The 23,113-nt window shown below is 40.6% G+C and overlaps 1 protein-coding gene across 3 annotated transcripts in view; it reads left to right on the top strand.

The window, feature by feature from the left end:
- The window catches only part of astn1 (astrotactin 1), a 2,190,072-nt gene that overhangs the window by 1,662,394 nt on the left and 504,565 nt on the right, over nt 1-23,113 (top strand). The window lies entirely within an intron of this gene.

Raw genomic sequence — 23,113 nt, 5'->3', positions numbered from 1 at the left:
ACAAGGCATTGGTGAGACTAGACCTGGAGAATTGTGCACAGCTTGGTCCCCTTATTTGAGGAAAGATGTCGTGGCATTGGAGACAGTTCAGAGGAGGTTCACTAGATTGATCCCAGAGATGAGGGGTTTGTCATAACGATGTACAGCACAGAAACAGACCTTCAGTCTAACTTGTCCGTGCCAACCAGATAACATAACCTAATCCAGTCCCATTTGCCAGCATTAGGCCCATATCCTTCTAAACCCTTCTTATTAATATACGCATCCAGATGCCTTTTGAATGTTGTAATTGTACCAGTCTCCACCATTTCCTCTGGCAGCTCATTCCATACATGCACTACCATCTGCGTGAAAAAGTTGCCCCTCAGGTCCCTTTTAAATCCTTCCCCTCTCACCCTAAACCTCTGCCTTCCAGTTCTGAACTCTCCCACCCCAGGCAAAAAAAACTTGTCTATTTACCCTATCCATGCCCCTCATGATTTTGTAAACCTCTATAAGGTCAACCCTCAGTCTCCAAAGTCTCTAGGGAAAACAGCCCCAGCCTATTCAGCCTCTTTCTATAGCTCAAGTCCTCCAACCCTGGCAACATCCTTGTAAATCTTTTCTGAACCCTTTCACGTTTCACAGCATCATATTGAAGAGAGATTGAACAGTTTATTCCTATATTCTCTGAAGTTGAGCAGTCAGGGGAGATCAAATTGAAGTAGTCAAGATGATAAAAGGTGTGGATAAAATAGATGTGCAGCGGATGCTTCCTCTTGTGGGGCACTCTCGGACAAAGGTTAAAGGGGAGCAAATTTAAAACAGGGTTGAGGAGAAACTACATCTCCCAAAGGGTTATGAATCTGTGGAATTTGCTACCCCAAAGTGCAGTGGAAGCTTGGACAGTGAGCAAATTTACAAAGGAGTTAGACAGATTTTTAATTGGTAATGGGTTGAAGGGTTATGGGGAGAAGGCAGGAAAATGGGAGTGGGTAGCATATCAGACATGATCGAATGGTGAGGCAGACTCAATGGACTGAATGGCCTAATTCTGCTCCTATATCTTAGAAGTTATAAACATAGCATAGTCTAGCTTGAATAGGCTATCATGATTCAATGGTCCCTGCTTGGGAGGGCAAGAAGTTGACAGAATGCTTAATGCTGGTTGCGTGCTGCGATCATTGAAGTGGGCAGAAAGGAAACTCACCTCTTGTCTCCCCAAAGACATTGCACCACCTGCAAGACACAAGTCAGGAATGTGACAGCAAGCTCCCCACTTGACTGGCTGGATGCAGCTCCAAGAATGCTCAAAAAGCCCCACATTTCACAACGTTGACATACTTCTAGTTATTCACCTGTGACAGGCTCATCACCCAAACACATCACGTTCTGCTGGAGTGGCACCCTGTGCACAATCTTCACTCCCTTTAGCATTGACGCACTGTCTACACTGCAGCAACTCATCAAAGCTCCTTTGACAAATGCCTGACCTGCAGATGAACAGAGGCTGCACGTGCATGGAGCCACCACTGTCTAAAGGTTTCCTCCAACTCTCAGACAAGCCTGACTTTGAACCATGACCTGTTCCCTCACTGAATCTGTGTCAAAATCCAGGAACTCCCTTTGTAATAATTGTGGGTGCAGTGAGTCAAGATGGTGACTCAGCACCACTTTCTCGAGGGGAATTAGCAATGGTCAATAATTGCTGTCTTAGCCTGTGATGCCAACATCCTATGAACTAAGGAATAAAAAGCACAGTGTTTACATGTATTGGAAGCAACAATGCGAGAACTGCCTGCAGTTTCAGGTGTACTGGAGTGTTTTGTCCATTGAGCTTTCTAATTCCAGATAGTCTCCCACTGCACTGGAACTAGTTGTGTGTCAGAATGCAATTATTGTTTTATTTATTAACTGTCTATCATCAGGAGTTCCATGTTGTCATTATTAACATTTTATTAAAACCATAATTCAAGTGTGGATGGCAGTGATTAAAACACTGCTGAACGCTGTTGATGTTATCATGGAGCTTCTAATTCTCTCAAATCAAATTGTTTTCCCTTTCCTGTGCATAATTGAACCCCCTGGTGGGTGTGCAGTAACCGGTTCACTTCACATTTCTTCCCATTCCATACACTGATCTGCACAGATTCAGGACAGACTGCTGACTAATCTGTGAAATCTTTAACCGTATTGTTCCCACGCATTGCCTTTTAAAAAGGCTTTGTATGAGTGTAAATAATGATAAATCCTCTGCATTAAATAGTTCTTTGATATCTATTGTTTTTTTGCTTTGAGGTTACCTTTGTTACAAAGTAAGCCCATGTGACCTGCCAGTATACGGAGTTAAAATTCACACAGCACCAGGTTATAGTCCAATAGGTTTAATTGGGAGCACTAAAGCAGGATTATTTTGGAGTGCTGCTCCTTTGTCAGGTAGCTGTGGAGCAGGATTATTAGACACAGAATTTATAACAAAAGGTCACTGTCATGCATGACACAGCTATGATATATGCATGAGGCTGTGATCGTTTGCTATAAATTCTGTGTCTAATGATCCTGTTCCACAGCTACCTGACGAAGGAGCAGTGCTCCAAAAGCTAGTGCTTCCAAATAAACCTGTTGGACTATAGCCTGATGTTGTGTGATTTTTAACTTTGTCCACCCCAGTCCAACACCAGCACCTCCATCTCTGCATCAAGTATACTGAGTGCACTGGGTATGTGCAGACCAGAGCTACCATACTGAGTAATTTCAAGAGATTTGAATCCAATCCTGTGTTTGCAGATCGTTTAGATTTGAAACGCTTGCACTGTTTTCTTCCATTGATGCATTTGAGCAGCTGGAATTGAGGCTGGATGTTACATGCCCTTACTGGGTGTAGTTTTGACTTTGGGCTACATTCCCTCTAATTTCTTTCAGTGCGTACTTCCAAAGTAAGTCCGTTCATTCTTGCTTCTGGAATTGGTCTGTAGTTCCAACTGTGACTGTTGAGAAAAGATCCTTCCAAGATTTCAGCACAGAAGCATGACTTTCAGTGGCGTAACTGGACAGTAAGTTTCATAAAGGACTTAGCAAAGTCTATATGGTGTACTGATAGAAAGAATGCAAGGGAGGATTCTTTGACAGACATTCCCTGATGGCATTTGTACCTTTCCATCCTCGTTCATGTATTTGGGCTTGGTCATGGAATAGAAAAGAATAGAATTAGCTTTATTGTCACATGTACTCAAATGAATACAGTGAAAAATATGCAAGTCGCCATCTTAAATACAAAGGTCCCCAGGTACAGTTTCACCAGTTGTAGTTCTTTGAAGCTAGAGAAGTTAGATGCCCAGCATTGCAGATTTTAGGAATACATTAAAAAAAATGAAGGATATTCAAAGCAGAGGTGGATAGTAGGGACATCAAGGGTGATGGGGAAAAGGCAGGAAAGTGAGATCAAGGATTATCGGATCAGCCATAGTCTCACTGACTGATGAGTCTGAATGGCCTCCCTCTGCTTCTGCTTGTTATGGTCTTCAAGAAATAATAGGACTGCTCCCCTGCTGCTGGATCTGCTCAGTTTCTGCAGCAATTTCTGGTTTTGTTAGAAACCTTTTGGCATTTTAAATTGAGCAAAGTTTTTTATTCCCCCCTTTTCACGTTGCCTTGTATTTGTTCTCATGGCGAGAAGTGGAGGCGATGGGAAGGTCTTGGCAAGGTGTTCATCCTCATTGATAATACAGGATTGATACTAGACGAGATACTAGTGTCGCTATTATCTTTTTGTTTGCCATGTTTCAGAAAATTGTAGATTGAAGACAATGTGTAATGGTATTTATGAATGAGAGTGTTATTGTGGCACCATCTGATATTCAGCATCTTTTACAATGTTTAATCTCTCTAGCCAACAATTCAATGCACCAGATTGACTGCCTGGATGTGATTTACAAAGGCTTTTTCTAAATTTCTCGTGCATTGATAAGTCTCAAATTCATTTTTGTTAAGAAAAGCATAATTCAGCAGAAAGTATGTGGAAGAGCTTTGAACAGTGGATCAAACCGATAAGTACTGTTGCAATTTCCTAACATACGGTTAGATCCCAAAGCTCTTGAACCTGTGCCTTGGAACAATGTCAACGGAATCTTTGAAATCGAGGGAAATGTGAATTCAGGTTTCTGATCAGCCTTGCACATTTAGCTACAAGTCTGCGCAGAAGGCCCCATATTTGATCGGGAAGATGCTGACCATTACAGTGGGATGTCAGGAGGTAATTCAAGTTTCAGGTAAAGTTACAAGTCTCAGTGAACTGAGCCACAATATTTGTAAAAGTAAGAAAGGAATTTTATATACCCCCTTTAATCTCCCAACTGGAAGGGTGGGGTGATACAAAATGGTAGGGTAGGGTGCATCTTATTGTGGTTACCACACTACATGTTAAGGTCAACCCAGCACCCAAAGGAGGTACCCCTTCTGTGTATTCTAAGTCATCTGTCTCTAAGTCATGAGGTCTTGTGGAAAGAAAACAGTTAGTGTTTAGAGTCCAGTGACTCAAAGTTTGTGCGAAGATTTGTGGTTCTGTTCGCCGAGCTAGAAGTTTTTGTTGCAAACGTTTCGTCCCCTGGCTAGGCGACATCATCTGTGCTTGGGAGTCTCCTGCGAAGCGCTGCTTTGATGTTTCCTCCGGTGTTTATAGTGGTCTGTCCCTGCCGCTTCCGGTTGTCAGTTTCAGCTGTCCGCTGTAGTGGTTGGTATATTGGGTCCAGGTCGATGTGTTTGTTAATGGAGTTTGTGGATGAATGCCATGCCTCTAGGAATTCCCTGGCTGTTCACTGGCTGTCCAGTGACTCATCTTCAGAATGAGAAGCAGCCAGGCAAAAGTGGTATAAGGTGAACAATTAATCTAGGTTAAGACTGAAAAGGATTATTGAGGGAATTATGTCATTAGAAGGGTGGTATGTATTACGCTGAGGGCTTCTTTTTCCCCCCTATTCAAGTGATATTTACTGATCCTATGTACATTAAATAAGAGCATAAGCATTCAATACTGATCAGATTCTCGGCTATTTTTGGTGTTGTTGATGGGACCTAAAATGTAAATTGACTGCCCTACCAATATACCATGCACCACAGACATATTTGCACAGCTTCAGATGAGTGATACCGTCTGTAAATTTTAATTTCAGTTCTTTTCTTTCTTTACCTATACTTTTGCACAGGTGGACAGCAGTAGATTTTACCTGGGCAAAGTTCTGAGGAAGGGTCACAGGATCCAAAATGTTAACTCTGATTTCTCTGCACAGAAGCTGCCTGACCTGCTGAGCTTATCTGCAATTTCTGCTTTTGTTTCTGACTTTACCTGGGCAGCATTTATTAGCGATTAGGAAGTTGAGCTGCATTCTGGAATGATCTTGATTTTTAGCTGGAGTTGACCTATGCTTAATCATCCTAAAACTGGGAGATTCAAGACCTGTCTTTGAACTGTTCCAATTCTTAGAGTTTAGAGATAGGTCAGGTTTAGCTTGATATTTGGAGAATCCAGATATATCCCTGAATCACTTGAACAACTCTGAGTTAGAAGGTGATCACAGACTTGTCCTGGATACTCAATTCAGGCTGCTGTTGATTTCAGCCACGAAGATATCGAAATGTCACTCCTAATTCAAAAGTATTTAACCAAATGTCCAGAAATGGTATAATGCTGGCAATTTTTTTTTCTCTCTAAATTGCAATGTCAAAAATAATTATGGAGCTTGCTAATAGAAATATCGTTCTGTCACTGAATGAGTCATCATCAATCTCAGAATGTTAAATTGCAGGTTTTTTCCCCCTGTCAGTTTTTCTCTTGAAAGCTGTTCACCTCCCCACGTTTGAGTAGTTTGATAGCTTGAAACCTTTTCTTCCCTGCAGCTTTGATTGGTGTTGGGCCATAGTTGGCTGGAAGAGGCAACTCGGATGAATTTTCGATTGCCCTATTGTACAAAACCTTACAACCATGCCTTGTTTTACCCAATTCTAATGATCAACTTGCATTATTTCAATTGGAAATGTGCCACTGAACCTTGTAAACAACCATATTTTAATCCTTTGCCTTTGTTTTGAGTCAAAGAAAGGAAGACTGGCAGCATCATATACATCACAGCGTTGCACACTAAAACCACACACTCATTAAAGGTCCATCTTCTGTAACACTGTAAAATACTTTCAAGCAAAGGGAATAGAATTCAAACAACAGGGCAATAACACGTAATGAGTGGCCTCAAGTGCATGAGTGGTAGCATAGCCACAGCTACAATCTGGATAGTGGCTGATGCATTGGTGACACCACTGCCCTTCATATATTCCACACCAATGGCATGCAGTTGCTGCGACTTTCTCTCTCATTGGCAAGGGCACTGCAATACTCTGTGATAAAATGCTTCTTTCTCTATTTCCTTTTCACTTCCATCCCACATTTTTCAAATGAGTATCGGGGGATTTAACCAAATGCAAAATCCAGCCCTTCACTGAACATTTGTAGACAGAATAGATTTTGTAATGCTCTCTAATGGCCACTATGCCACAGGGATATAAAATTGCTGAAAGCGACAGTTCATAATATTCACTTTATTTCAGATAGATCTGAAACATTGATGTTTCTCTTTATTTTAAAGTGACACTGTCATTGTGTAAAATAAGTGGCAAGATTTGCTTTTGTTTACAGGAAATGAAACTGAATAGCTTTGCACATCATTTGCCTGTGCTTAGATCGGTAAGTGAGGTAAAGGGATGGAAATGTGTTGCTGGAAAAGCGCAGCAGGTCAGGCAGCATCTAGGGAACAGGAGAATCGACGTTTCGGGCATTAGCCCTTCTTCAGGAAGCTAATGCCCGAAACGTCGATTCTCCTGTTCCCTAGATGCTGCCTGACCTGCTGCGCTTTTCCAGCAACACATTTCCATCTCTGATCTCCAGCATCTGCAGACCTCACTTTCTCCCCAAGTGAGGTAAAGGCACATGGAGATGCCGGTGTTGGACTGGGGTGTACAAAGTTAAAAATCACACAACACCAGGTTATAGGCCAACTAGTTTATTTGGAAGCACTAGCTCTCAGAGCGCTATGACCCTCTGATGAAGGAGCAGCACTCGGAAAGCTAGTGCTTCCACATAAACCTGTTGGACGCTAACCTGGGTGTTGTGAGATTTTTAACTTTGCACGTTTGATAGTCGTTTTTAAAAAAAAAACCAATGAATCACAAAAGATTTGAAGACAGTAACTCTTAACATGAAACATTGCACACTCGTACTACAAAACGCAGGAAGGCTTCAGAATGTTCAATTACCCTGTATCAGTCGTGATGTTGTTGGCCCACATGTTTATTGTGTTCGTTTGTTACTAACTGTCGTGTGATTATTGGAAAGTGCTTTGAATTGGGTTGACTCAGCTTTCAAAAATTGACCTGACACTTTGTAGGACTGAAGATGGAAATTAAAACTCGAATGGTTGCTATGGTGATGCCTCCAAAATTAGGAAGCGTATTCACCATATTCTCAGAAACAGTGTGAAAAGCTCCCACAGCTCTTTCTCACTTATTTTTCTTCTGTAAAAATGTAGAAGCTTTACTGCATCAGCAGACAGATCATTTCAAAAATAGAGGATAGGGCGATGTGGAATCATATATTGTTCCATCTTAAATAGGCAGGAAGTGATGAACCCATGTGCCCCACTACACCTTCCCAATCTGTTGGATATGAGGACCAGGTTTATAAATCCTTTTCACAGTGTTTTGCTATTGTCAGCTTTTAGCAATTTATAAAAAATTTGTTGTCATATAATTCAAACTTTTATGGGGATTGATCAGCTTTCATTGACAGTAATTCACTGAACCAGGCAGGACCCCACTCTTGGTCAGAGGTACTTGCAGGTAGAAATGGGAGTGTCTGTATTTGTGCTGGTGCCTGGCTGGGAAATAGTGTACACATTCCTGTCTGATTGATTGAAGAAAAGCCTATATGCAAAAGCCCTGAAATGATTCATGCAATAGTAGTGTTGGTTGTCAATCTCGTTGTGTATGTTGCATTAAGCCTTGCAATCTAGTGGATGTGTAAAAAATACCACTGCATTTATGTTGTTTATGCACCCTATATCTCGGTCCTTCTAACCACAACTTTGTTAGATGGATATTGGGTTCTTTGTGAGACAGGAAATTTATTAACCATATGAATTAAATTGGGGTAAGATCTCAGACTTGCATACAGTCTCGGTTCTGCGTTTACTGACTGTATAGAGCAGAGCTGTAGTAACAGCAAACAAATCTACTTATCACTATTCTTGTTACTACAACAGAAGGTGAATCAGATACTTTTATACTATAGTATGTCATGTAAAGATCTAGCCCTGTCTGCTCTACGATCTGGGCAATAATAAAACAGAGGACCTATTATTAACGTGGGTTAGCATCTCTGCTAAAACAGTGCACAGAAGATACTGTACATGCAAAAGCTGATATCACACTATGTAATTTCATCTATTTGCTATTCTGTAATTGTAACAGCATTGCAAATTCAGGAGTGTCCAGCTATATACACAATCCAAACAAGCCCTTTGTAAATCAGAACCTCAACAAGGAAGATGTTTATTTCCGATGTGACTATTTCTCAGTTACCTACATCTCTCTGTATACTTTGCGTAGAGTGCTTAACTGTATGACACTTGGATAATTGCACTTCTGATGATGAGAGCAAGTTGATGGTAACCTCTTAAGATAATTAGTTGAGAAAGTTTTCCTAAACTGAAGTAGTGCACTTTTCAATTACATCATTTTGTTCAGACATATTACGTCTAAACAAGTGCTCATGTCGCTCCAGTCGGAGTATGTGAACTATATGGTGATCATGGAATGATGCATGTTCCTTCAAGTAGGGTTTGTGCTCTAACTCCCAACCTGTTTGATAATTCATAGATAATTGTTTCTCATTCGATGTTGTTTGGCTGGAAGGCAAAAAGTAAAATGTTGCTACTGCTGCTGGAATTCTCAAATAGAAACTGAAAATGCTGGAAACACTCAGCATGTTAGGCAGCATCTGTGCTGAGTGAAATAGTTAAGGTTTCAGGTTGATGACCTTTCATCAAAAGCAATGAAAGCCAATCAGGTTGAAACAATAAGAAATGTTCTCTCCGTAAGTGCTGGCCTCCTGCTGGGTTTCTCCAGTATTTTCAGATAAAAGACAGAAATGGCTGAATATCTGCATACGATCAAGTCAAGGGCATTTTAAAAATTCAGAATCACTGTATTTTCACACATTTTGCTCCAAGTGACGAGTCGCTTGTTTTTTATACAAAGTTCTTTAAGCCAGACTAATTTAATTAATGTAGAGGATGGTTAACCCATGCTAGCCCAGTTAGTGTCACCTATAACTCGTGAAAAACAAAACACCTCTGGCATTTAATACATTTATTTTGAGCACAAGACTGCCTCGGTCAACTTTTATCTTATTTACCTGATTTTGCACCTTTTCACTTAATATGTTGCCTCAGTAAGAGTGCAAGAGCTATGTCACTGACTGCTCTCAGGTCTTCCTCAGAAGTCTGCCACTGACTACCGAGATGTCATTGGCATGCATCCACTATATGTCACTATGTTCTCCCATTCTTTCCCATTCAGGAGCATCAGCTTTTCATTGTCTCAGTGCTTCCTAGTTGAGTAATATCTGCGACTCCAACACATCACCAGTTAATGTTAACTAAATTATTCATATGTTGCATACTGGCTACTCCCAACCTCCCCAAGCCTGTGTGCCAAGTGTGACTCCTCAAATGAGACATAGGGATCGAGTATGGGTATTTGCTTGTGCATAAGACCAAGTGGTGTGGCCTACCTTTCCTCCTTCATTTCAACATTTTGACTGAAGTAAGGAGTGCTTGTTAAGGAAAATTGGAACAGAATGTTGACCCAATCTGCACCACTTTCTCATTTTCTCTACTCCACTAGGTCTCAGCATTCATTTCACAGCTGTCTCTTCACTAAACGTTTCTTCAAAAGTAAAATTCTTCCTCTTTCCAGGTACTGAATTTTCCTGGGGGTATTGTTGGCCCTGCCAATTCTGCTTAGATGTTTGAGATAATGTGTCGATTCACCTTCTGCACACGACTGCTCCCACTCCTATTATTTCCTCATTCACTACCATGCATGTGAATAATTTACAGAAAGGCGGGTTCTAGTTGATTGTCCTGCATTCTGCCAGTGAATCCCTGGTCATCATTAATCCCCGAGATAGTGAGCCGGCACTGAGCTCAGTGATATGCCTCTCTTCCAGAAATTCCACAAAATCCTCGACACTTTTTATGACACCTCCATTGTGTAAGGTAATGACTCCAAAGGGTAAGGGCTCATGCACCCATTATGTTGATCTGGTATAGTCTATGGTGGAGTCAAGGAGTTTTACTCTACCTTCTGAAGGGAGCAGATGTATCTGTACCAACTCCTTGATGTCCTAGTCTTTAAATCTGACCAAATGTAGTTGTACCTCTTACCATCATGCGGCAAACCTCCTTGCTGTCTCAGGACAGTGCCTCTTCTGTGTATAATCCACACTGCTACATTCACTGACCATTAGACAGGACTGTGACACAGCAAAGATGAAGGGAGGATTGGTACCAGCAAACTACCTCAATCAATCCTTCCCCAGTACTGGCATATAATGGAAAGTACCATAAGCTATCAAAAGTGGTGATCTCGGAAACCATCTTAACCTCCTTTTCCTTCTTCCCCACTTTCTACTGCAAAAGGATGCAGCAATGCACCCTGAACCCCTGTGGAGATAAATGGCACAACTGCAGTCTCCTTTTAATTTGTGGGGATTTCATTGGACCCTCAATATACCGCAACCAGTCCAAGAAATTAGAGCAGTTATGAAGATCCTTCTTGATTGCCTTCTCACAAGAGCTTCAAGTTCAATGCAGCAGGTCACCAGGTTACCTACCCTGGGCTAACAGCAACATGTTTCTTTCCAGTAGATTCAGCAGCAGTGATAAACATTTCAGATACCTTTTCTCCTTTTTCATTCCTCGTCTCCAAGATGACAAAGTTTTCATTATCATGTTTACTTCTTGTGAGATGAACTAATTCTAAATAGACCAGCAATTGGAATGAGGAATTTCTTGCCTACGTAACCTAAAGGCCCAGAGCTTCTACTCAAGAGACCAGATGCACAATCTGATGTTGGGATCCTATGGATGTTGCAATATGCTATGGGAATTACCTCAGAAGTTTGAACTCCTGATAGGCATTTCCCCACTTCCTGAGATCCTTCACAAACATCTTTCGTTCTGAGCTAGAATTGCAGAATGCAGACTGTTTTGATTTACTTATCTGGATGTTGCACAGGAAGTGCTAGGCAAACACCTTGTCTAACCCCTTTGTATCTGTACAACTGACCCCTTCCACAAATTGCTCTCACTAACTCCCCTCTCAACCCCTTGACCCTTCCCTGATCTGTCATAACAAGCCACTGACATACCAACAGCTTCTGGCATGACCCAAAGACCTCCAAATCCAGCCAGCCAGAATGATTACCTGTCACTGTACCAGCTCAATCACCTGCTCCCTTATCCAGTTTGCCCATCGCCCACTCATCCCATCCATCCACACACTCAACCACCCAGCCAGATGTGGGCTTGTGAGTTGAGATGCAATCTCACAACAAATGATAGGCTGTTAGATAAGGAGGAATTTCTTCATTATAAGGGTAGTCAATCTATGGAAATTTCAATCCCAGAAGGTCATTGTCATTGCATATATTCAGGAAAAGATCCATCAATTTTTAGATGTCAAAGAGTCATGGAGATAGTACAGAGTGAATGACTCTGAGGCTACAGATCATCCATCAGCTGATTGAATGGGTGTGAATGTCCTATTTGTGCTTTGATTTCCTATGCTCCAATTCAGTACCATCAAAATAGCTTGGGACCTTTTAATTACATATTGGAATGACAGCAAGTGCTGTCAAAAAAAATGAGCATGGATTGCTGCTAATCAGCCCTCCTCTCCTCACAATGCTGTTTACTACATTAGGATTTTTCATTGGACAATTAAATTAGATTCCCTACAATGTGGAAACAGGTCCTTTGGCCCAACAAGTCTACACCGACCCTCCGAAGAGTAACCCACCCAGACCCATTTCCCTCTGACTAATGCACCTAACACTATGGAAAATTTGGCATGGCCAATTCACCTGACCTGCACATCTTTGGAATGTGGGAGGAAACCAGAGCACCCGGAGGAAACCCACGGGGAGAATGTGCAAACTCCACGCAGATAGTTGCCCAAGGCTGGAATCAAACCTGGGGCCCTGGCACTGTGAGGCGGCAGTGCTACCCACTGAGCCACTGTGCTGCCCCTAAAGATCTGCATTTCTGCAGAAGCCAGGATCAGAAGACACAGCGAGAAATGTGGAGCATCACTAGGCCCCAGAAAAGTAGGAGCACCATGACAACCCTGGCTGGGTAAAGTGTGCCCATTATTATGGCACACATTGCCTTTTCACACAATGGGAATGTTACGGGAATGAGCTATAATGGTGTAGCGAGTATTCCAGGATGGTTAATGCATGAGCAGAAGGATTGGGAACAAACAGTTCAATCAGAATGAAGCTTTGTATAATCAGCTCTCTGTCCCTCTCTAATATAAATCATGTTTAATGTGCTCAAATAGAAAAAAAAATCACAAAGGGCTCTTTGGTGGAGATATTTCTGTTTACTTTTCAGCTTTTCTCGTGATCATTGATTTCAAGGAAATGGAAATCTGATTAAAATATCTATAATTGCAAATAAGTACTTAGTGACCCAGTGAATCCTTTCAAAAAGCTCTTATCTGGAACAGATCAGTTATTCTCTCATGTAACCAGGCTCTGAAGTACAGTAAATCCATATTCCTCATTATGCTTCCTGCTTGAAAAACTCAGCAGAGATATTCAGAAGAAGGTCAAACTAAATGAGAAAATTAAAATTAAGATGGCAAATTCTGATTCTACATTAAAACCTTATCATTTTACCAAGGCCACTCCTTCCTGTCACCCCAGTTCCATCCACTGTGAGAATGGATTGGAAACTAGAGTGTCTTTCTTTGATTGTTAAAGTATTAAAGTATTAAAAAGTGAATTTTAGAGTTGAAACTCTTTGAGATAATTTACTATGTTTTTATTTTGCTCATTTCAGGCCTTATTGGATTGTATTCTTCACTTGTGCTGTCACATGCAAAGCATCTGACCTGCATCCCAGTATATCAAATCTAATTGGAGTTAGTGAACCAGTCAGTGAATTAATTAGGGCTAGTGTCACAACACATGAGGTGGAACTGAATAATTGTACTTTCTTTCATCCATCTACTCTCGAGAACATACTGCATTTTCCACAGATGAAACAAAAGTAATTCTGGGGAGTGATTCAATTCTCAAGAATGTTTAACACCTTTTAATTGTGTTCCAGGCTGAGCTTCTGCAAGTTGCAGTGCAAAGTAATATGGTGCAGGTTTAATATTTCTGAAACTGTGAAGATTTATGCAGCGGCTCATGCCCACTCTCGAGTTGTCACTGATTTTCGGGAACTGATGGCAAGTGTTAAAGTGAACGCTGAAAGAACTAAGGATGACATGAGAAAACTTCACTCTGGAGTAGTCAGGTTCTGGACGGTGCTGCTGGCGAGCGTGCTAGAGGCAGATTCTGTTCATAAGGACTTCAGGAACCTGAGAGACTGAGGACTGCAGATGCTGGAGAGTCAGAGTTGCACTTTGGTGCTGGAAAAGCCCAGCCGGTCACGCAGCGTCTGAGGAGCAGAAAAGTCGACATTCCTGATGATGAGCTTATGCTCAAAACGTCGACTCTCCTTCTCCTCAGATGCTGCCTAACCGGCTGTGCTTTTCCAGCATAAAACTTCAGGAATCTGGAACAACCTTGCGATGATATCACAGTAATGCAGATTACTGAGCATAAAGAGCATAGTGTGGGTGAAGTCATAATACAATATACCAAACTAGACTAGACTGCTCTCTCTGGAAGACTCACATGAGCAATATGGATGTGAACACTCAAAGAAGATAGAGTAGTCCTTGCCTAATGTTACTTTAAGATCATACCTTGGTATATCTCTGACTTCATATAAGACAGTACTTAGTATTAAGTAACAATTAACAGATAGTGTACAATATACTGTGTAATAGGTTGTGTTACTTTGAAGTCCAAACCTGAAGATAGTTCCTAACTTTGCCTTCTTTTTGACCAGTCTTTCAAACTGCAACTCATGGCTTTGCATTAAAACACACAGTTAAAGAATCTCAATCCTGGCTTTTGAAAGAGAGTTGAGTTAGTTATCTGAAGAGAAAAATATTGCAGAGCTCTGGTCAAATGGCAGAGGAGTGAAACCAGCTGAGTTTTTCTTTCAGTAAGCTGATGTGGACATAATTGGCCAAATAGTTTCTTTCCATGTTGTAATGATTCCAGGATTCTACAACTCAGTTATGTATTCTGCATTATAAGGCAGAATTTAATGGAATAAATACTAAGTCTAACAGTACCCACCTTTCAGTTGCGATGAAGGTTGTGATATATTGTAACTTGAGAAGTTGTAAATTCTAACGTGAAGGTAAAAGCTATCTCGATTTTCAACTCTGTAAAAGTGATCTTTATTTTAGAAAGGTCTCTAAAGTCATTTGGGGCAGTGAGCTAAAGTCAGTTTTCCAAACAACGGTGTGCTTCCAGCTAGGAGATTCAACAAGCTACCAGATAAGGTAATTGCAGCCTTTGTTGAATTGAGCTTTATGACTTACAGTGAAGAAGCTCGCAGCCTGAGGCAGATGGCACTTCAGAAGAAAGTGGGCTGTTTCATAGCTTTGAAGTAGTCAAAGCCTTGAATTTATTTCAGTGGATAAATATCAGTGAGTTTGACTGGATGGCTGATTGTCTCAGACAGAGCCAGTAACAGGGAAAGTTCCATCTCGTGAATGTAGAAGAAAGTTGCTGAAAGAATATTTTCGCAACTTCATCAACAGCATCTAATGTTTTCATGCAAACACTGATGTAGGCTTATTCACAACACAAATCTACTAAAAACTCAGTGACGTGGATTTTATGGTCATGCTTGACAGTGAATAGTAACTGCATGTGCACAGTGAAAATGTGAAAATCTAGAGGTTGCCATCTAAGTTGCACTACTCTATCAGAGGTTTTCTGCAGGAATATCTCCACTTAGAGGCTGGAGAAATACACTAAAAGTAAATAAAGGCATGATATTTAAGTGATTTTAAAACTACAGATCAGAGCAGAAAAGGATGAGGACCTTTAATGGCATGATGAGTCTTAAATATAGTCAAGGAACCTCTGGCACTGAAAATTCAACCTTTTCAGGCTTGGAATTTCATTCCTTCAGTTTTTATATTGGAGGTTTTGTTTTTGGGACACTCTTTTTAAAAAAAAAAGCCAACCTTTCTCTTTTCTATATTCACTCCATCTTTCTTTCCTTCGTATCATTTTGCTTTAGTTACATGATTTAGCACTGATTTTTACTTTTTTTAAGAGGTGGGGACAGTAAGTTTATTTGGTTAGATGGCTGTCATACAGTTCCAAGCAATGTCAACAAAGTGGTGGTCAATTCCTTTTAAATTGTGATAGACCCAGAATTGACGTCCTCACTCTACCCCTGAGAGTGGAAGGCAATGGCAACTAACTATAGACAAAACCTGCAAAGAAAACAGCTGAGGGTGAAGCCTTTGCAGAGAATACGCTGAAGACCTGCCTTCAGGCAAAGCACACTTATCAAATGCTATTTTGGAGAAGATTGTAGCTAAGGTTGTGCTTCAGGACGTAAGTTTGCTCACTGAGCTGGTAGATTTGTTCTCAGACGTTAAATCACCATGCTAGGTAACATCATCAGTGAGCCTCCGATGAAGTGCTGGTGTTCTGTCGCGGTTGCTATTTATGTGTCTGTTGTGGTGGGTGATATCACTTCTGGTTCTTTTTCTGGGAGGTTGGTAAATGGGGTTCAAATCAATATGTTTGTTATTAAATAGGGTAGTAGAATGAGTTATGAAGCAGCGAAATGATGCTGAAGCACAGGGGCGTCCATGTTGTAATGCAGCAGGGAATAAAGGAGCAAATGCCTTGCATTTATACTGCAGCTTGCATGACCACAGGATACACCACAATGCTTTACAAGTATGAAAATGCTTTTTTGATGTGTTGTAACACTTGTAATTAAGGAAATGTGGCAATTAGTTTGTGTCCAGCAATCTCCCAGGCCCAGCAGTATGACAATGACCAAATAATCTGTTTGTGACATTGAGTTATTAATATCAGCCAGGATAAAGTCACGTAGTGACACTAACGTAAAGTCCCTTGACAAAATTGTAAAATTAACTGTAATGTCATGCAGAATATTCTAGAATTCCAAAGTGAAATGCTGTGAAGGTGCTTCCATTATTCACTTTTTTTGAAGACTCATGTTTAAGATTGAAAATTCATTGTGAAGATTGGTTCATTTGAAAGACTGAGAGATGCTGAGACTTAAAGGTTACTGGAAAAACACTTCAAAATTTTTCCAATAAAGTACACTTATTGGAAGAGACAATTATGCGGACAAAAAGCTGGATCATTATTCACTACAGAATTGCTTACACAAATAGAAATTGTTGGAGAAACTCAGCAGGTCTGGCAACATCTCACAGGCAGGTTTCTTAAAGCTCGACATGAAGGAGATTAATAAAGTGCGATGCACGAAGCAGGTGGGGAAAGGATCGGCTCAATACTGTCGAGCATCATTCTAAGGAAATCTGAGGAAATGTTTGAACATCTGATTGAAGCATGTATAAAATTGTAGTGTAAAGAAGTGGATGTGGAGATCCAGTCGATAGGAACATTGCAGATGAACGAGCAAGCTGTCAAAATGTCGATGAAGTGAGATTTCAGTCGCAAAAATGGGAAGATGAATGATTCGAGGGCAACACAATGGCAATTGACCTTCACAATATAGTGATTCCATCTTTAATACGTAGCTCTGGGGGACATTTTAGTTAGAGGCAACAGGTAACTGCTTTGTAGTCATTCTATGAAAGGTGATGTAATGTGATGAACATCAGTTTTATTACCAGTAACTTATGCTCTTAATGCAAATGGATTTGTAAAGAGTAGTGTTCTTTGCATGATCACTGTGACGCAAAGTTAATGAGAGGAGCTGTCCTTCTCTCTTGCGTTTACCTCACAGCACTGCAATCAAAGACCAAATGACAAGATGAAGAGGTCACAAAAAGCCACCCCAGGAGCAGAAGATAGTTTCTTCCACATTGCCATCAATGTGATGATAAGTATTAATGAATATCCACAACTCCAGTGAATATCAGGAACTAGCATGTCACTTGCATGAGTTAAAAAACACTGTCCAATTTAACACTATCCCTTAACTCCTGCCAAACTATATCAGGGAATTTCCATAACTTTAAAACCTAATGTTATGACTTCTCACCAACTACATATGCATTAGTATTATTGCTTGGTTGCTTCATAGCTCTATCCAGCAGCGCATACTAGGTACAAACCACAGCATTAGCACTCATGTAAAACAACTCTGCACCATCAGGACCCTGGAAATATTCTGCCAATAGTATTGAAGACTTTGCTCCAGAATGTGCTGCTCACCTAGCTGAGCTGTTCTAGTATAGCAACAACACTCACATCTACCTGACAGTGTGGAAAATTGCCCAGTTGTAACCTGTTCACTAAAAAGCAGGACAAATCCAACCCAGCCATCTACTACCTGATTATTCATTTTGCATGGCTTGCTATTTTTGCACTTGCCAATTTCTGCCTTTAACAGGCCATTTTTTTTAAATTGGGGGAGTGAAAACCTCCATTGACAAAATATCAATGTATTGGCAAGGTATTCTTGTTTTAACATCTAGACAGAGCAGGAACTGACAGCTGCTCGGATGTTTAAATGTGAATGACCAATTCAGAAAAGAAAAAAAATTTATATTCAGAATCGGTACACTTAATCCCCAGCTGCTGGACTCATTCACACGGTTTATTTGCAGCACTATCTTATGAAAATGGATCGGAAAATAGGAACAAGCAGTACATTTTCACTGACAGTGAATACAGAACTGCTGAGCTGTGACAGCGAAAGCCTATGAGACCAAAATGATATACACTGTCTCTTTTGTATTTATTCATATTGTTCAGATATTTTTCAATGCTTGAATATTCTGCGGAACAAGAATAATTGCAAATGTGGAGAATAGCTTAAATATTTCACTGTGTTGTAAAGAGGTCAAGCAATATGTGTAGAAAACATCATTGTCACAATAGATATGATCCTTGGTCTACATTTTGGGTTTTGGCCAATTGGGAATCTGAGACATTACCATAATTTCAGAGTCTCCAAATAAACCTAATGAGAAATTTAGTTGAGTTGTTGCTTGTCCAAGAATAAAGTCAATGTTGTCTGTCCGCCTGTAGAGATTTATTCTGTTTGCCCAAATCTAAAGAGTTAAGCCTGGATTGTCCAGAGGAAAGTCATCAGAAGTTAGATGCTGCTGGGTTTTTGTCCAGCCAAAGCTGGGCAGCTGACCACAATGCCAAATATTAATTATTGTCTTGCTATGTGGTTGGTCAACTGCTAAAAATGTTGGTGTTCGAGATGTTGTGCAGCTATGTGGGAGTACTTCTAGTGACAGGTCAGTACTTTGGAGGCTTCAGGCTGACTGAGTTATCATGAACCACACCCTTAAAATGCTGAATAAATGCTTGATGCTGAAAACATTGAGTCATTAAACATATCACACAGGTTGAGATCCAAGCTCACACCTCACCATCTGAAATATGTTAGTCCTCAGGAGGTTTACCCCATGCAGGATACAGACTTAGAATGTTCATGGAATCCCTACAGTGTGGAAACAGGCTCTTGGGCCCAACAAGTCCACAGTAACCCTCTGTTGAGTAACCCAACCTGACCCATTCCCCTCCCTATTATCCTAGGTTTGCCCCTAACTAATGCACCTAATGTATACATCCCTGAACACCATGGATAATTTAGCTTGGCCAATTCACCTAATCTTGTGGGAGGAAACTAGAGCACCCAGAGGAAACCCATACAGACACAGGGAGAATGTGCAAACTCCACACAGGCAGTTGCCCAAGGCAGAAATCGAACCCAGGTCCCTGACGCTGTGAAGTCGCAGTGCTAACCACTGGGCCACCATGCTGTCCAGTATTTTGGATCGGTATGTTCAGATGTGTTAATGACGTTCCTCTGGGGTGGGTGGAATTTTAACCCACATCTTTGAATCTCAAGATAGGAACACCACACCACCATCACAAGAGTCGTCATCCCAAGGAGGCTAATAATTTTCTGGTCGTTTGACCATTGGAACACTGAATCCTTGTTCAATTAATAGTGGGTATTAGACTGTCTCGCTAACAGCCTAGTGAGCAGCTCTGTTTGGTCCAAAGTTCATTACCATCATCCAACTGCCCTTAATATAAATAACCATGCCTCACTGAATGTTCCTTCCAGATGATAACAGAGTTCAGTGGTTAGCTGCCTGCCACTGCATCATTGGAAATGAACATGTTCTTATGCCTGGGTTCCAGAGCGTGCCTTCATACAGCTATTGCCTCAAGCCTCCTATTTCTTCTCATTTCGTCATAGAGTCTTACAGTACAGAAACCGATCCTTCAGTCCAAACTTGTCTGTGCCAACCAGGTATCCTAAACCGAACTAGCCCCGCTTGCCAGTATTTGACCCATATCCCTCAAAACCCTTCCAATTCATGTACCTGTCCAAGTGTCTCTAAAATGCTGCAGTTATACCTGCTCTACCACTTTTTCAGGCAGCTCATTCCATATGTGCACCACCCTCTGTGTGAAAAAGATTTCCCCTCAGGTCCCTTAGCCAATGGAGGCATTTTTCAGCATCCTGTAAGGACCCATATCAGGCAAGAGTTTCACTGCTCTGTTTTACATCTATAATTCCAATGTTGTCTACCAATCTGATTAGGCAGGGTTCCTCTGGGAGTGGATTTAGTGAAGAAGCCCATCTAATCTGTGGCTGATTTCATTGTGCGGGACCATGTTCAAATAACGGTCGAAATTGGTGAGTGGTGAAAATGACCTCTTTATTCAGCAAACGCAGTAGTACAATTCAAGGAGGCAATGGAATCCCCAAGTACAATTCTTATGGTAGCCTCTTTCTACGTAGCTCTTTAAATACATTAAAATTCTATCATTGTGGTGTTACATAATTTTATCTATTGTGCACAGACTTTGGTAAACAAGAGATTGTTCCGACATTTGCTAAGTGCTGGCTGCTACTCCTGATAGGACAGACAGTCTTCATCCTGTCTGCATGCATAATTAAGAGGGGTTAGTCCTTTTACCTTTTCAGTTAGTAAATATTAGTAAAAGTACTGGACCTATATGCCCAAAAAAAAGTTAGAAATTAAACATTTACTTCCTAGAATAAAGGATATTAAACTGATTACGGTAGCTGGGTTGTGAGATTTGGTTACTATTTGCCGGTGTGAGTTTCATTCATTCATACAGTTTCATGGAAGCACTGTTTTGACAGTAAAGGGGTTAGTGGCCCTGTTTAATGTTTTTAAGAAGTACATACTAATTGGGGAAACTGTTTAATGTAATCTATTCAGGTCCCAGGAGATGGTTAGTAAGGGCTGATTAATATTATGATCTTTCCATAGCTTCGGGTGGCTTGTGGAGACACAGTGGCAGTGGGGGATATTGTTTCTGAATAGCTTAGTAGTCTTTGACATTTGTTCTGAGGTAGCTTTTGATGTAAATAGATCTGATAAGGGTTGAAGGTGTGAAGGAGGAGTAATGGGTTTGGAATTAATGTTTTAATTTAGTCTATCTTGCAATAGTAAAATGCACTGCAAAAATTTGGTTTTCTGAATGAATGAAAATGCATCACAGTAAACAATGGACTCATAAAGGGTTATGAATGAATGGGAATGCAGTATTAACGAATATGGTGAGCTGGTGTGTGAGTTAGTAAAGACGTCCATAAACACAATATGTCACAACTGTGCCAAAGAATTCAGATTAGATTTGTATTAACTGGAGTCATTGATTCCACTTTCTGCCTTTTCACACAAATCTCCCTTGAAGTGTGATGATAAATGTAGTGGATGGGGCAGACAGACCAAACATTCCATTGCCTGCTGGGTCGGTCAGATGGGTGAATGAATTTTTTAATGGGTGGGATATAGGCAAGGGAGTTTTGGAGAAGCTGTAGTTTTTGGGAGGTAAAGGATGGGAGGCTGATTAAGAAAAGTTCACAATCCTTGAATTCGGTGATACTAAAGATATAGATAGTTTAGATCCAATGATATTCTGTGGAAACATTCAAGTTTAAAAGACTATACAAAGGAAGTTTAAGGGATATTTCTGGTATCATATGACTGTGTTATGGTAGTAGAAACTAGAGAGAAGCCTTTATGCAATTACTTATAACAGTAAATTAATCTAAGTTAATTAGTGTTTGTGGATGACACAAAGCTTGGTGGGAATATGTATTGTGTGGAAGATGTTAAGTGGCTTCAGGAGGATTTCACCAGATTTAGTGAATGAATAAGAAATGGCAGATGGAATATAATGTGAGAAAATGTGAGTTTATGCACATTGGTAGGAGAAATAGATGTGCAGATTATTTCTTAAATGGTAAGAGGGTGGAAAGTTCTAAATGTCTAAAGAGACCTAGTGTCTTTGTTGCTAAGTCACTGAAGGCTAACATGCAGGTGCAGTGAGCTATTAGGAATGCCAATGGAATGTTAGCCTTTGGTACAAGAGGATTTGAATTCAGAATAGTGAAGTCTTGCTTCAATTGTACAAAGCTTGGTTTGACGACACCTGGAGTAATGCGTGCAGTTCAGGAGTCTTTATCTCAGCAAAGATCTTACTGCCCTGGAGGGAGTGCAATCAAGGTTCACCAGACATGTTCTCAGGCTGGCAGAACTGTCCAATGGAGAGAGGTTGGGCACTCTAGGCCTGTGATCCCGAGATATTTTGAAGAATGAGATGCAATTTCATTGAGACTTACAAAATACTGAAAGGGGTAGACAGGGTAAATTCAGGTAATGTATTTCCCCTGCTTGAGGAATCTACAACCTGGGTGGCACAATTTAAAAATAAGGGGGATGCCACTTAGGCCTGAGGTTATGAGAAATTATTTAACTCCAGAGTGCTGTTAACCTTTGGTTCTCTCTACCACAGAGGGCTATGGAAGCTCAGACTTTGTATATGTTTTAGGAACAGAGAGATGATCAATGACTTCTGATTATCAATGGCATACGAGCTGAGGGGGATGACAACTTAAAATTACAGCTGTATCAAGAAAATACCCTGGAAAACTTTACATTCAATTTTACTTATACATGCTTTTATCCTGAATTAAAAGCGAGAACTTTTGGCAAGTTTACCACTTGCAATTTGTCACTTCTTTGGACTTTGTGGAAGAGCGTGGAGATTAGATGTTCTGAATGTTGGAATCTAATGCCCAAATCAGCCTTTCCTCAAGATGGTACAAAATTCCAACTTTTTATTTAGAAAGCCTGCAGTTTAGAAAAGCATATCATAAAGATTTGTGAACATGCAGAGCTATCCAGATGAATTATGGTGCAATTTTATGCCAACACACAAGAACACTGATAAACCAATTCAGTGTCAATTTTAGAAAGTCTTTATGCAAGCTTAGAGTACAGGCACCAATTCTAACCCTTCAGCAAAATACATGCTGGATTATAAGATTACACTCAACTGTGTGCAACTTGCCAGCTTGGACCTAGCAGTTTTAAAATAATGCCAAGGACCTTTAGGAGCAGCTAGAAATTATGACTGGGGCAAGAAATTGGGTGAGTTAGGATGGAGCAAGGGGGCTTTGCTGATCCGTAGGAACCAAGTATTGCTCTGAAGTAGCCAAATTCCACCTACTGTCTCCTGCTCCAGAAAAAATGCTTGGCTTTAAATTTTGAAAAACGCAAAATATTATTAATTGTGCTCTTCAAACAAAAAGAAAGTGAGGATGCGGTGTCTGTTTTAATAGGTAAATTGGTCAATATTTCTCGATTGTGCAGTGATAATATCCAACAAACTGTTTTCATCATGGGCTGTTTTCTT

Source organism: Chiloscyllium plagiosum, chromosome 11, assembly GCF_004010195.1.
Source record: "Chiloscyllium plagiosum isolate BGI_BamShark_2017 chromosome 11, ASM401019v2, whole genome shotgun sequence".
Taxonomy (NCBI): Eukaryota; Metazoa; Chordata; class Chondrichthyes; order Orectolobiformes; family Hemiscylliidae; genus Chiloscyllium; species Chiloscyllium plagiosum.
Note: the sequence above shows the minus strand (reverse complement) of the source record. Positions and strands in the feature narration are given on the sequence as shown.